Genomic DNA, 15,877 nt, shown 5'->3' on the forward strand with positions numbered 1-15,877 from the left:
TTAAGTTGCCCAAATTTTGTTGTTTTTACCCTTAACGAATTCTTTGCATGGTTTAGGGTTGGCACTGGGGGAAAGCAGGCTCCTGTGCCTTTAACAGCTGTGTGGCAGACAGAAATTAAACAGAAATTAAATTAAGCCTTTTCTAGTATGGAAATACAATTATGGGGAAAGCTTCATCTGTGGACTTCTGTCTGTTAGACATATTATTATTATTATTGTCATATGCAGTTTTCTGAGCCAAGTACTAAAGAAAAAGCATTGCTGTATACAGGTGGAACACTAAACATCAGAGTACAAATGCTCTGGCATCTACCAGGCTCTGTTCACCACTCTGGGTGATTTACTTTTATCTCCTCCCTTTCATTTCCTTCAAAATTTGTTAGAAGTTGTTTACACTGCTATAATCTGCCCTGGGACCTTCTGGTGAAGGGCAGGTAATAGATATAATCATCAACATATTTGTTTTTGTGATGAATAAAAAGTGATATTATTTAATGGTTCATCATGTATTTTTTCAATTAACAGAGACTAAAATTACAACAATTAGCATATGGGGGTTGCCAAAGTTTAAGGTTACAATGTGGGTCCCATGCACATAAAGGATGGGAACCACTGGCTTATATGTTACATGTATCAACTAAGCTAGTGCATATTACTGAGATACACACTTTGTTTATACCTCATTACTGCATGATTCAGAAGTTCCTTGGCTTGAACCCATGCAACTCGATAAACTTTGAACATTGCTTTATAGAACACTCAATTTGTTTTAAAGAAAGTTGTTCTATCACTTCAAAGTCAACTTACAACATCACTTCAAATTCTGATATATATTTTTAAAAGGACTGCACATATCTGGATTAAATATTGTGCCCATATCATGCCTGCAAATTCTATGATAAAAGTACCACATTCTTGAACTTCTCTAGCAGAGCAAGGAAGTTGCAAAGGTACCAATAATGGGTTATGTAGTGAGATGATGGGGAAGAGAAAAAGATAATATTTTCACCTTTGAGCTTTCCTGGTAAAGTATTTGCAAACTACCACACAAAAATTATTAACAGTGAAATTCTATATATGCTTCCTTGGAAATAAGTCTCATGAAGCCCAGTGGGGCTCACTCCCCTAAAACACACTTATGCTGAATTGTCAGAAGGAATGTAAACCCAAGGGAATGCATTTTGAGAGTGATTGGCAAAACTGGGAGTTCTGTGCATTTTAAGATCACAACTTGGTCTGATGCATGTTTGCACCTGAAATGCAAACCAACTGATCGTACACATCCACTAGGCTTTTCAGGGTAAAAGTGAAGGTGACTTAAAATACTTGCCAATCTACCATCAACATTTGGATTAGAGGAGATAAAAAATATTTGTTTCAAATTCAGTGATAACCCCTTTACAGATTAACAAGGCTCTGAAGCAGCCAATTCAATGAGTGAGTGGAAATGATTTCACACATACTAAGAAGCAGGTACAAGACATACAACTGAGTCACAGCTTGTCCTTTAGCTGCTCCCCTTCCCAGGTGAAAAAGGGCACTTCTCAACCACTTCTATACCCCTTATAGGCTACACATAACAAGACACCCACTTTTCCACACCCAGTACACCCCACACTTCATTCTTGTATCATGATGGGGAGTAAAAGAAAAACATATAGGATGATACAGAAATAAGAGTTCCTTCCCAACTAGCAGTGATAATATGCATATTCCATATTCGCCCTTCTCCCTTTCTGAATAGTCTCCTAATTACTGCTTTTCTTTAAACAGAAGCAGCTGGTATTTTTTCTCCACAGTGATGGCTATGGCCTCTACTGATGGCTCATGATGATGAAATGTATGTGTGCGCCTTTGGGTGGTGGTGGAATAAGAGCTTCCCCATATGACCTCCCTGTAGGTGTGACAGTGCACCAAAGTGAAGCAAGTCTCCTTTTCCCCCAGCCTTCCCATCTTTCTTTGAAGGAGCCTTATTTGTTAACTTGGGGTTTTACAGGGTAGCTTCTCTGCCCTTCTCATCCGCACTCACCTCTATGTGCTTCTCCAAGCCGGCTTCCTTTGCTCTCACAGCACCGCCTGCCTATAGTCTGAGCGTCTGACCACTTCCCCCTCCTGTGCCTCTAATGGCAGGAGGGTGGCAGCAGCAGCGGGAACAGGAGGGATCTGTCTGTTTACTAGCCAGTTCTCGCGAGAAAGCGGATTACCCGCACAAGAAAGGAAAGAGAGCACAGAGAGCCGCTGCCTATTGGCTTCTAGCGGTAGCTGAAGCTTGGTGAGTGGAAGGGTAGTCCACGTGTAGCTGTAGGAGCTTCTACGGCTGGGAATCTCTCAGCACGGAGCGAGTCCCGTTGAACTTCGTGGGAGTTGATTCTGGGTAAACCTGGTTTAGATAGCACTGAGGACGTTCCTTTCTTTTAGAGGGCTTTTATGGGCAGAGAAGAGTGACCTGAACTGGATCTCTGTAAGCTAATCTTGTCTTTAGTAGATATCTGTTCTCAAATTCCTTTTTACAGGATAATTTTTTTCCTGTTGATGATCGTAGACAAGTAAATTGTTTTGAGTTTTCCTAGCAAAGGAGGCATAGTATTTTTTCCGAAACCTCTCTAGTCTGTTTTCGAGGATTGTCGTTTTATTCTAGCAAAAGAGAGAGAGAAACGAATTTGCTTACATAAAGAATCTCCATTCATCTGCTGGTAATCTCCACAGACCAGAAAGGGGGATTTTCGTGCCTCTAATGAAGCAGAGTCTAGTCCACTGAAAGCTTATGCTACACTAAATATCTTTAAGGTGCTACAAAACTCTTTGCCTGCAATTTGTATACACGCTAATCGCGGAATAAGACACATTGAACTTAATAGTACTTAATATTGAGCAGATATGCATAGGATCGTGTTGTTAATACTAAGTAGATATGCAGAGAGTTGCACTGTTGATTGTTATTACAATATACTGCTGCAACACAGCTACCTGTCTGGAAGTTGTTAGAAGGACATGTTTTTCCTTTCCAACTTTGTCATTCTTTGTGTTTTCTCCGTGGAATCTATGCAGTTCTGGGTATGTGTCTTAAAAATGACACATAAAATTGCTTGAAAGCTTTAGAAAAAAAATTAAAATCTGCATACTTTCAGCTCCAAATTCCACTCAGCGATATTTTTTTTTAAAAAATGGAGGTTATAGTATATTAGAAAGAATATGACACCGTCTCAACATTGCAACAGTGGGAGAGCTTTTTAATACTATTTGTTTACAGTACCTGTGTGCATCTCTCCCTAAACAAAGACCTTTAAAATGTTACTAGCCAATTCTTATGTTATTACATGTTGATAACAATGCTGCCAAAATAAATGCTGCTTCATCTTCCTTGCCAACTGCCAGAACACATGGATGCAATGCAGGGTAGGGTGGTGGAGTAGATGTTTCATAATTATTTCCCTGCTTTCAATGTATTTCTTTGTTAAACAAAAGAGAATCATTAGAGAAGATACATGCTCAAGGACACTCTTATTTCACTGATGGGTTTTTGTGCCATTTGATCTAATCCTACCAAATGGGGAAATTGCTCTGCACATGCTCAGTAGTCCTGACACTTAGGTTTACTGAGGAGGGAGATTAGCTGGGTTTCTTCACAAAGTAAAAAAAATTGGGGAAAGTGTTTTTCACAGGTAGAGAGAGTTGTTCTGTAGATGCCCAGAAGTGCTTTATTTATTTTTCTTCACTCCTGTTTTAAAAAGGGAATGCAACAACCCTAATTGATATGCATCTTATAACTGTTTTGGCCTCAACACTCGAGCTGTGTGTCTATCCAGGCAGATAAACTCACATCCAATCCACACTTTATAGGACTCAAATCTTCTATTTTATTCATAAGTTACCTTGAACAGCAACTAATAAATTCCGCAAGAAAACACTTAACTGCACAAATATGATGAATAGAGGGTTCACTTGAGCAAAGGAGGTAGAATGGATGCGTGATGAAAAGATAACGCACAGCCAAGCACTCCAAGCTGTGGAGAACCAGACCTGAAGGACCATGTCTGCCTTCTAGAAAAAACCACCCCAAACACAGAACTAAGGAATCTTTCCAGAAACAGCCAGTTGAGGCATGATAACAGAAATTCAGACCTATCAGTTGCTAACAGATTTACTAAAGAGGAATCTACCTACAATCTTGCAGACAGTATAATGCCCAGTTGGGGCAGAACAATAACATATGGTCACCAAAGAAGTTACTATGGCTGCACTTGAGCTCAGTTACCTACCTTACAGGGTTGTTGTAAAAATAACCCAATAACATATGCGAACTTCATTGACTACTCTGAGGTGTTAATATTATTCTCATAATCAAATATTAAAAACCTATGGGAATTTGGGTACTGATTTTGATGGTCCGCTAATTTCATCCAGAGAAAGCTGGGATCAAAAATGGTTCTGATTATACTTTTTATTTAAGGTAACCAGGTTGTGATCCTGCCAGGGTAGTTGTGCCAATGAGAAATTCCTGCAAAATCATAAAACTAAAGCTGCAGTCCTAAGCATATTTACAGTGAATGAACCATTGAACTCATTGGAATATACTTGCAAGTAAAAATGTTTAAATTCAGGCTGCAACTAAGGTAACCAGATAAATATTTGAAACTGACAGAAAGCTATGGAATTCTGCTGTCTATTCCGTGGCTATGAGTTATATTCTGTTGGTCTGTGATGGTTTGGAATAAGCAATGACCCTTTACAATAAAGGAGGCATTTTCCCAAGGTATTATTAAAATGTTGCATACCACCCTTTAAATAAATGTTCAAAGCAGTATGCAAACAAAAGTAAACATTTACATAATTTAAAACCAACCACAACAATAGATAATAAAACAAACGCCAACACAGCAAACCAGATGCAAGATCCATTCAGTTATTGAGAGCAGACCAGACAATCTTGCCTCCAAAAAGTCAGCTGGGTGAGGGACAAAAGAGAGCACATTCCAAATGAGCAGGGCCGTGATGGGAACGAAAGCCATGTGTCTTCGGAAGTCTACCTAGCCTTCATGTAAGAAAGTACTCCTGAGTAGATCTTCAGTGCCAGGGGTGGAGGGTTTATGCGGGAGGAGACATTTCCTAACGCTCTAGAAAACAAATTGGAGCAAAGAGCCTCTATCCTCAATTTTATTATTTGTTCCGGCTGGCTTGAAAGTCTTCCTGAGTTTATGTAGAGCTTCTTTCCATCACCACTGAATAGCCAAAGTCAGCCCCTGGATGTTTGGGATTAAGCAACGGGGTTTGTGGATAGCTCGGCAGCAGTCAGAGCAGAGCTGGGGAACCTAGGTTCCTCCAAATGTTGTTGGACATCCAACTCGCATTAGCCTCAGCCCAGCATGGTCCATGGTCAGGGATGATGGGAGTCATAGTTCAACAACATCGGGAGGGCTACAGGTTTCCCATCCCACCCTGGTATAAAGAGTGCCATCCCCCATTAAGGCCATTAACTCAATAGTCTAGCACTGCTGCTGCTTTCCTTCCCCTGCCGCGATACTCTGGAGGATAAGATACCAAGTAACCAATCACGGTGCAGTGTCAGAGGTATATACCAAAGGCAAAAAAAAATGTGTACTTCACAGTGTACACCTTGTTCTTAATATTTTATTTATTTTATTTACAGCCTGCTTGTGCCTGGGCTTCTCACTGATTTCCCGTTGAGATGACTGATCAGATCCATAGCTGCTTAGCTTTAGGAGTGCTGCAAACGTGGAAAAGCCAGCATGGTGTAGTAGGCAGAGCGTTGGACTAGGACTTGAGGGACCAAGGTTGAAATCCCCGCTGAGCCACGAAGCTCACTGGTCCGGTCATTGTCTCTCAGCCTAACTTGGGAATTCCAGAGATGGAACCTGGCATCTTCTGCATACAAAGTATGTGCTGTTCCATTCAGCAGGCCCACCACCAGATCATTCACTTGGCCAATGTAATATATTTGCTGCAACAGTTATCAGTAGAATTTGGTTGTTGTGTATGGAGTATCCAGTGGCCCTCATCTTTTTTTTTAAACTCCATTTATATCATCTGTGGGAATGTCGGGGGTTCTTCTTAAGATATAGCAGTGAAAACAGCTGCAAGTGGAAACAGAACAAATATTCACAGCATGATGTTAGAGAGCTTGACTTGCTGCTCCTCTGAGGACTCTGCCAGGACAGCCGATGGCAGACAGGGAAGGGGGTGGGATTACTATTCCAGTGGAAAATTACACAGGGTTTGTTGGACATGACCCTCCTTTTTGCCACTCCTTATTTTAACAATGGCTCAACTTCTATGCTGAAATGGCTGCACAGATCTGTGTGATTCTTTCCTTTAAAAAAAGATGTAAATAATAGATGCATTATTTGTTACTGTCAACCGCTGTCAACCTGGTTTGAATGGTGTTTTGAGCTGTGGGCCACTTGCCAGAATTTGTGTGGAAGTAGACAGAATTTTGGATTGGTTGCTAGCACATTTTGAGTAAAGCTGGAATAAAAATTGGCTCTATCATCTTCACTTATCCTTGTACATGCTTACAGTAGGTAATTCAGTTAGTCCCAAAGCACTACTTCTTACATCTGCTGCCTAAAGTTAGGGTGTATGTGCATATGTCTTCCTTGTCCATCCCAATAGATTCTGATAAGCTGAAGCAGATGAGTGGTGGCAGAGCAGTGTAGAGCATGGGTAGCAAACCTGGTGCCCTTCAGATGCTTTGGACTACAGTTCCCATCAGCCCTAGCCAGCAGGGCCAATGCTCACACTTTTTTATATCACTTGTAATCATCCCTGTAGAAAAAACATTTAGAGTGGTGTGCATGGGTTAACTGAATCCTCCCAAGAACCTGCAAGATAGGTATAGCTGATGTGAAGTAAAATGCAACAGCAGCTTTGGGTGGGAGCTGATAACTATCAGGATTATAGCATGGGGGGGAGTGTTTAATCTTTTTCTATCTGCTGTGTTCCTGGTGAAAATCACACGTTTGGAGTTGCTGTTTGTTTTGGGAGGAAATCTTCCTGAGTGACTTTTGTCAGAACCACAGCAGCAAAAGAAGGGGTTAAACTCCCAACACACGCATGCGTGCACACACCCTGCCCTGTTGCAATCTTGATCATTATTAGCTCCCTCAATAGCTGCTATTTACATGTTTTTAAGCGTACACAGTAAGCACAAAAACTCATTTAAGGCCACATCTAATTTGGCTGTAAAACTGACTTGTCTAAGATGGATTCCCATGGGTGAGAAACAATTTGAACAATACTAGTGGGGCCTCAACTTATTCTTATCACTAAGCCATCAGAAGAAGCAATTCCAACCTCTGTTTGACTGTTGTTAACCTGCTTGCTTGGTCCAGTCTCCATCGCACCTGGTTCAACTTTAATTCAGTGGCTTGCATTGTGCTCCCTCTCTTTATGGGGCCCAGAAAGCTTGGCAGGGCGAACAGCCAAATGTGCTTTTGTCTTGCCTGCCAACATACAACAGACTTGCTATTACCTCTTGCACAAGCTGTCCAGGGCACCCTCAGCTGATGAAGTTCCTCTCTCTTTCTCCATACTAAAAGATGTTACATATCTGTTCAATAAATAGTATAATATGCATACTAATGTAACGAAGACAATAAGGTTTTTGGATTCGTTTTATTTTTTTTACAAAAGATAATTAGAATTCTCATTTATAAGGCATTATAAATAATAGAGCTAAACACACAAGCAACTATTGGCAGTATTCTTTCATAACAAGTATAAAAAGCAAAACTAATACTTGAAGCAAAGCTGGTTATGCAAGAATGTACTTGTCCTGTGGCCAAGATTCATTTAAACTTAACGGAATTTCTTTCTGACATTATGTTCTAAATGTAGGACAGGCACACAAACATTAAGTTAATGATAGCTTGGATCACTGAAAAATCATGTTTATTTTATTTAAGATGTTAATGAGACCAATTAGGCAAAGGAATTATCCACTCAGTTGGCCTGAATTAGCTTGGCTCCCAGAACTTCCTTACTAACTTGCTGGCCCCAAGGCTGTAATATCTTATGATCACCTATGTATTTTTTCATTTTGTACCACAAACCTTCAAAGTAATTCTGCTTTTCTTACTAACTCCACACTACATAGGTAAACAATAACGATCTGTCATACAAATGCACAGCAGCCACGATCTAGAAATCCACTTGTGACTTGAGGTTGCAAACCTATGAATATTGACTTGGGAGTAAGTTTTATTGAACTCTGTGGAACTTGCTTCCACATATATAAGTCTGAGACTATTTAAACTAGTTGTTTAAAGATTAAGGTTTCATTCATATTCATGTGTATGGATATTGTTTATGTGTTTTGCTTTGTAAATTAATTTGATATTTTTTATTGTACCTTGTGTATTCTATTGTAAACTGCTTTGAGATCTTTTATTTATTTATTTATTTATTTATTTTATTTATACCCCGCCTTATGGCCAAAAGGCCCTTAAGACGGCTTACAAAAACACGAATAGAGCAATACGTACATCAATAAAATAATGCAATTCTCAAAATTAAATAACAAATAACATTATTAAAAGGAAAGAAAAAGAACATTTAAATATGTCACAATGAGAGAACCGCATTCAACCAGGTTTTTTATACTAGATATGCTCTGCTCCGGAGGTAGGACAGTCTCAATTTGAAAAAACACAAATTGGCTCTTCTTCAGCTTTTTCAGGACCTGATCTTCGTGACTCCCAAAAAACGCCGTTGTCCATTTTGTAACTTTTCATTTTCCTCTTCACGCTTCTCTGGTCCTGTTTGTACGCAGCAGCCATGTTGGTGATAACGATCTCTTTCACTGTGTTCTGCTGCTCCTGAACTGCAGTGGTAAATGATGGGAAGACGCTGGTTTTGAAGGGACTAGAGCCTTGTTCTTTGAGGGAGTCCTTAATATATTCAGCCTCTGCTGGTATTTGGCATCCTTGGGTCGGAAGTCATCGGCAATGGCCTCCCAGCGCAGGTTGAAGTGGGACAGTCCCAGATCTCCCTGGGCCACCCAGAACAATCCAGAGCTGTCAAAGGGTGAGGCGGCAGCCTTTCTTCTTTTGAGGTCCAGAGCACACAGTATCTGGTGATGCAGAACTACAGCAAAAGCCTCCCAACACCAGCACCCTTTGCTGCTGCTTACCGGGATGGGGAGGGATCAGGAAGCAGTGAGGTTGGAGCTAGCTATGTGGACCGGGGGTGCTGGATTGGCTCTGCTGGTGCACTGGGCAGCTCCTCTCTTGCTCCTCCTTGTCCTGGTAAGCTCAATAATAACATAGCTGCCAGGAAACAATTGATGTGACTCCACCCTGTTATAGACCACTTAGATAGTAAGCGGTCTATAAATGGAAATAATAATATATAGGACTGAAAGTCAGTGTGGTGGTGTGGTTTGAGAGTGCTGGACTAGAACCAGGAAGACCCAGTTTCAGAGCTCCAGAGCCACAAAGCTCGCTGGGTAACCTTGGACTAGTCGTTATTTTTCAGACTAACACCCAGAGTTGCTGTGGGATAAAATGAAGGGAGAACCATGTATGCCATCCTGTGCTCTTGGGAGGAAGGACAGGACACACATGAAAATAACATTTTAAAAATGAAAGGGATTTAAAGTTTTTGACAACAAAGGCCAAATTAGATGCAAATAGCAGTAGATCAAACTTTTAAATGTGTGCCTACCATAAAGTAGGTAGTAGCAAAGGGGGTATGGTGTGCAGGAACCCTCCCTCCATATGTGACTTACTTTCCCACAGGAAAAATGCCTAGGTATAGGAAGTAAGCCATGGGGAGAGGGTTCTAAACCCCTCACTTGCACACACCCTTAGCTTTTCAAACCAGTCCAGCTCATCCAAACCTTACATGTGATTGAGGTTAGACAGCTATATTTAAAGATACGATCCTGATGTTGTTGTACCTAGTTTCATATCTGGTTCCATTTCATAATTATCAACAGGACTTAAGGGACTTCCAGATGGTCTGTTTATTGAACATTCATTCTGATTTGTTTGTGGGGAAGTTAGATGATGATGTTGTGTCAAAGCGTTTGTGTTTCTAGTGTGTTTCTCCATCACTTTCCTTATTGCAAAAAGTCCAATCTTTTTTTGGGGGGGGGGGTTGTTCCACAAGACCTACCAAACAACTATCATTGTGCTGGAGTGTGATTGAATCCCACCCAGAAACAGAGAGACTCTGGAAATGCCCAATCAATTTCTATTATATTCAGCATACTCAGTACATATGTTTGTTGTCATAGAAATAGACATTTAATATATCCACTCAAAAGCCCTAAATCTAACACTAAATGTATCGATGTGAATTCAGTTTTATTGCAATAACTTGCCTCAACCAAAATAGTTTTGTCAGTAAGGCTATCAGCTGGTTTTCAGGAAGACAATCCATAAGAGAACCAGTAATCCCTCCAGACTAAAATGTCTGGTTTTCTTCAACCTTCTAATACTACTTCAGGTCAAGAACAGACAAGAAGAACTTCAGTCCCCTAAGACTGTTGCTGTACATTATAAATCTAGCAGAAAACAACAGATTTTAAAAAGGCTTTGAAGTGAATGTTCCATGCAAAACTTAGTTACAAAATCAGTGTCACGATCATAGAAGCATCCACTCCTTTTAAAACAAACCTGCAAAGAATGCACTGCTTTATGTTATTATTTGAGTTGCATTGCACCATGTGCTGAGCATTTTTTGCTTCAAGAGGCTTATAAAAATGGAGAAAACAGTCCAACAAATAGTGAGAAGACAAACATAAGCAAGTTTTTAATGTGGTTCAGTGGAGGGCATCTATTGGTTAGTGTCCACGTCATCACTCACGCACCTTCACCAGCCATATCTAAAAGCATGTTTAATTTTTTTTAAAAAGTCTTGATAAATTACTTGAAGTTATTTCTAGAGCTACATTAGTTTGTTACAGCAAAAAGAACAAAGAGTTTTGTGGCAACTTAACTATTAAAATATCTACTATGGCAAAAGCTTTTGTGAACTACAGACTCCTTCACTAGATGCATGAAGTGTTACCCAGATTTGTAGCACGTTTTGTGCATTAATTGGCCTACCAAGAAGTCAGTGTTACCTGCAACTGTTTTGTGAATTGCCACTGTTAATTATGCTCAGTGATTATCACCATCTGTCCTTTTCTGTATTTCATTTTCCTCTGATCTCACTGTTTACAACTCCACCCCCACAAACCATGTATATCTATGTAACTCAGGATAACACTTCATGCATCTGATGAAAGGGACTGTAGTCCATGAAAGCTTATGGCATCATAAAAACGCTTTGATTTCTTTTCACTTGAAGTTTACTAGTGAAGTAACTTGGTGGGCATCTCCTAAGCAGAGCATTCTACAGTTGCAGTGTCACAACTTAGAGGACCCTAGTACAATATTGCCTACTGGGAAGATGGGCCCTGGAGCAGAACCTCTTGAGGACCTTATGAATGCAGTGATTACTAGAAGCCAACATGGATTTCTAAAAAACAAATCCTCCCAGACTAACCTTACCTCATTTTTTTGATCAGATAACCTCCCTGGTAGACTGTGGGAATGCTGTGGACATAATATATCTTTACTTCAGCAAAGCTTCTGACAAAGTGCCCCATTATAATCTGATTAGCAAGCTAGCTAAATGTGGGCTGGATGGAACAACTTTCAGGTGGATCCACAGTTGGCTACAGAATCATACTCAAAGAGTGTTTATCAATGGTTCTTTCTCAAACTGGGGGGAGGTAACGAGTGGGGTACTACAGGGCTCAGTCCTGGGCTTAGTGCTCTTCAACATGTTTATGAATGACTTGGATAAGAAGGGTCTAGGGCAGCCTTTCCCAACCAGTGTGCCTCCAGATGTTGTTGGACCACAATTCCCATCTTTCCTGACCATTGGCAATGCTAACTGAGGCTGTGGTCCAACAACATCTGGAGGCACACTGGTTGGGAAAGGCTGGTCTAGGGAATACCTATCAGTTATGTGGATGATACAAAATTAGGAGGAATAGCTAATACTCTGGAAGACAGAAACAACATTCAAAGTGATCTTGATAGGCTGAAGCATTAGGCTGAAAACAACAAAATGAAATTTAACAGGGATAAGTGCAATGTACACCTAGGTAAAAGAAACCAAAGGCACAGTTATAAGATGGGGGATACTTGGCTCAGCAATACTACATGCGAGAAATATCTCAGAATTGTTGTTGATCACAAGCTGAATATGAGTAAACAGTGCGATATGGCTTTAAAAAAAGGCAAATGCTATTTTAGGCTGCATTAACAGAAGTATAGTTTCCAAATCACATGAAGTATGAGTTCCCCTCTATTCAGCACTAGTTAGGCCTTATCCTGAGTACTGTGTCCAATTCTAGATACCACACTTTAAGAAGGATGCAGACAAACTGGAACAGGTTCAGAGGAGGGCAACAAGGATGATCAGGGGACTGGAAACAAAGCCCTATGAGGAGAGACTGAAAGAACTGGGCATGTTTAGCCTTGAGAAGATAAGACTTAGGGATGATATGGTAGCACTGTTCAAGTACTTGAAAGGTTGTCACACAGAGGAGGACTAGGATCTCTTCTCCATCATCCCAGAGTGCAGGACAAGGAATAATGGAAGCCAGATTTCAGCTGAACATCAGGAAACGCTTTCTAATTATTAGAGCAGCATGACAATGGAACCAATTACCTAGGGAGGTGGAGGCATTCAAGAGGCAGCTGGACAACCACCTGTGAGGTATGCTTTAAGTTGGATTCCTGCACTGAGCAGGAGGTTGGACTAGATGGCCTTATAGGCCCTTCCAACTCTACTATGCTATGATTCTATGAACTAGGAAGGTCCATAAGGTAGGGAACAGTTCTACAGGCCATATGATTTGTTAACCTACACTTTTCATTGGGCATGGAGGACAGCTTGAGCCTCATCCCTCTCATCTCAGTTGCTGCTCAGTGATCAAGCCAGGAAGTATAGACTGCTTCACTGTACATGCTACCATTTACCTCTACCTACCCACAGGCTTACTTATAGCTCAGGGGTGGAAAACATTAGGCTGGGGATCAAATGTGGCCCTTAAAACCTCTCTGTGTGGCCCTTGGGACTCTCCCTGTCAGGAACCCGAGCTCAGAATCCCCTTGGAGACAACTGCAAACCTCAAAGGGAAGGACAAACAGGGCCAGCCCCAGAAGTGCTGCTATCAGATGAGCCTGTGAGGTCACTGCTGGGCCTCCCTGGACTGAGGATATAGTGACAAAGAGGAGTCCACTATAGAAGACTTAAGGCCCCCCTGCTCCTTCACACTTCACAGTAAGAGATTCCTAGAAAAGTCTGGGCCCCTTTAAGTCAAGCAGCATTGTGCAGCACAGATGGTGCTACCAATTAAGCTGAAACCTGCTACTACTTCTACTTAAGGGCTGAGTTTCAATTTGTTCCTCATTGGAGTACCTTCAGAACTCGTATATTCCCCTAAACTGTGTCTTACCTTGTTGTTATACCCTGTTTGGGCTTTGCCTTGCATCATCATACTGCAGAGCAGGATGCTTCCTACTCTGTATTATTATTATTATTTTATTTTATTTTATTATTACTCCATCCTTTCTCCCAGTAGGAGCCCAGGGCAGCTTCATCCCTCACTGCTCCATGCCCTCCTTGTGTGTGTGTGTTTTTGTATAGGTGGAATGTGTCCTTGGAGGCTGTAGAAACTAGGCCACTGTACAAAGGTGAAACTGACATTTATTGCTCTGCCCACTTTTGTTTCATCCACCCTTGCTCACTTTACATTTGTTGCTCTGCCCACCCATCACTGGCATGTAGCCCCATGAAGGTTGCCCAGAAGGGAATGCAGCTCTCAGCATGAAAAAGGGTCCCTCTGCCTGCTACATGTAGCTCAAGGTATGTCATCAAAGAGGTAAGAGCCTACTGGGGCACGGGCAGCTTGGTATCAATTACATCTGATACGGAGACTGCGACCCTACCTTCCTGTCCATCTACTCCCACGGGTGATACATGCCCTGGTCTCCTCTCGCTTAGACTACTGTAATGCGCTCTACGTGGGGCTACCCTTGAAAACGGTCCGGAAATTACAGCTGGTACAGAATGCGGCGGCACGCTTGATTAAGAACAGCCGTCGCCATGACCATATTATGCCGGTGTTAGTAGATCTACACTGGTTACCAGTTGTTTACCGAGCCCAATTCAAGGTGTTGGTGTTGACCTTTAATGCCCTATACGGTTTCGGCCCAGCTTATCTGAAGGAGCGCCTCCAGCATCATCAGTTATGCCGCCTGACGAGATCAGCCACACAAGACCTCCTCTCAGTCCCACCAGTTAAATCTGCTAGACTGGTGCGGACCAGAGAGAGAGCATTCTCAATTGTGGCTCCCACCCTCTGGAATTCCCTGCCTCCTGACCTTCGCCATGCCCCCTCCCTGATGGGGGTCTGCCGGGCCTTGAAGACCTGGCTATTCAGGCAGGCCTACAGGATCTCTGAAGTGGATTAATTTTTATGCTGTTATTAATTGGAAGGGTTTTTTTAGACTATTCATTGATTGTGGTTCTTTTATATTGTATTTTATTGTGCAATGTACGTCGCCTAGAGTGGTCGTTAACTCGGCCAGATAGGCGACTCACAAATAAATTTTTATTATTATTATTATAATTACAGCAGAATATATTGAGATGTGGGGAGAAGTATTAGGTGTCCAATAAAATCCATTACTTTTACTTACGTGAATGTCTCAGAAACACAATATGTGCATAAACCTGTGGCTTCATACATTGTAAACATACACAGGTGTGTTTTTTTCCCTGAACTTTTGCCGCAACTGAGCAACGGTCATGCCGTGTCAAGCACAAGATTACTTGGTTCCCTGTAGGAAAAATACTTTGGCTTGTGCATAGTGAGCATGGATTTTTGCTTAACCTCATCAGTGTCACATCTTGTTTACATTTTTTAAACATACAGTGAAATTTACTATTAAGCTTGATTGAAATGGAAACAATAGAAAATAGTTTAATATGTTAGTATATAGCACTAACATTTAATGGATTCTTAAGATCCAGTCCTGTACATAGTTACCTTGGAGAAAGTGCCATCGAACACAACAGGACTTGCAACCAGTCATATACAGGATTGCTCTGTGCATATGTATGATAAGCTTATGCAGTTTGATCATCCATGTTCTAGTATTCAGAGAGCATGTTTGTTGCCATACTTTCAAGGCTGTCCTTTGTTGTGTCCCCCACAACATTCTTAAATAAATGCTATGCTATGAAATAGTGAATTAAGCAACTAGCAGACATCCTGCAAATCAAGCACATTTCTATATTTTTGCTTGGTACATATTTTATTCTGTTCCTTTTAGTAATAAGAGAATGGTGTGACCTATATAGGACACAGGAACCTAGCCACCTGACTACAGGAAGTTTATCCAGATAGCCCTTTGGCTTCTGAGCTATGTCAAGCACACATACTTTCAAACCTATCTTTGCAGTGACAAGACCCCCCCTCCTATTTTTTCTTTTTGATTTTGAATTAAAGCTGAGATTCTCTAGACGCTGCATTCTGCACCCAAGACTACGTTTGTGTGTGTGTGTGTGTTTCTGGAATATAGGATACCACCTTAAATCAAATCATCACTTTGATCCATGTAGCTCAGTATTGTCTACGCTGACTGGCAGCAGCTCTCCACGGTTTCACAAAAGGTTCTTTCCCAGCCCTACGTGAAGATGCTGGGGATTGAACCTGAGACCTCAAAGCAGATGCTCGACCATCCAGCTACAGCCCTTTCCTCATTCTGCACTTGGGTGAAATCACCAGGACACACACAGGGTGTGTAGTGAAGGACTTTCTGCATACAAACAGTATTTATAGACACACATG

At 41.3% G+C, this 15,877-nt stretch overlaps 1 protein-coding gene across 2 annotated transcripts in view; it reads right to left on the reverse strand.

Moving 5' to 3' along the window:
- STK38L (serine/threonine kinase 38 like) overlaps nt 1–2,201 on the reverse strand; it is a 60,079-nt gene extending 57,878 nt beyond the window's left edge. For both annotated transcript variants that reach the window (XM_061582201.1, XM_061582202.1), the window contains exon 1: nt 2,030–2,201. The gene's annotated coding sequence lies outside the window, so the exon portion shown is untranslated. The remainder of the gene's footprint in view (nt 1–2,029) is intronic.
- Nucleotides 2,202–15,877: the final 13,676 nt, after the last annotated feature.

The sequence above is a fragment of the Rhineura floridana genome, chromosome 8 (assembly GCF_030035675.1).
Source record: "Rhineura floridana isolate rRhiFlo1 chromosome 8, rRhiFlo1.hap2, whole genome shotgun sequence".
Classification (NCBI taxonomy): domain Eukaryota; kingdom Metazoa; phylum Chordata; class Lepidosauria; order Squamata; family Rhineuridae; genus Rhineura; species Rhineura floridana.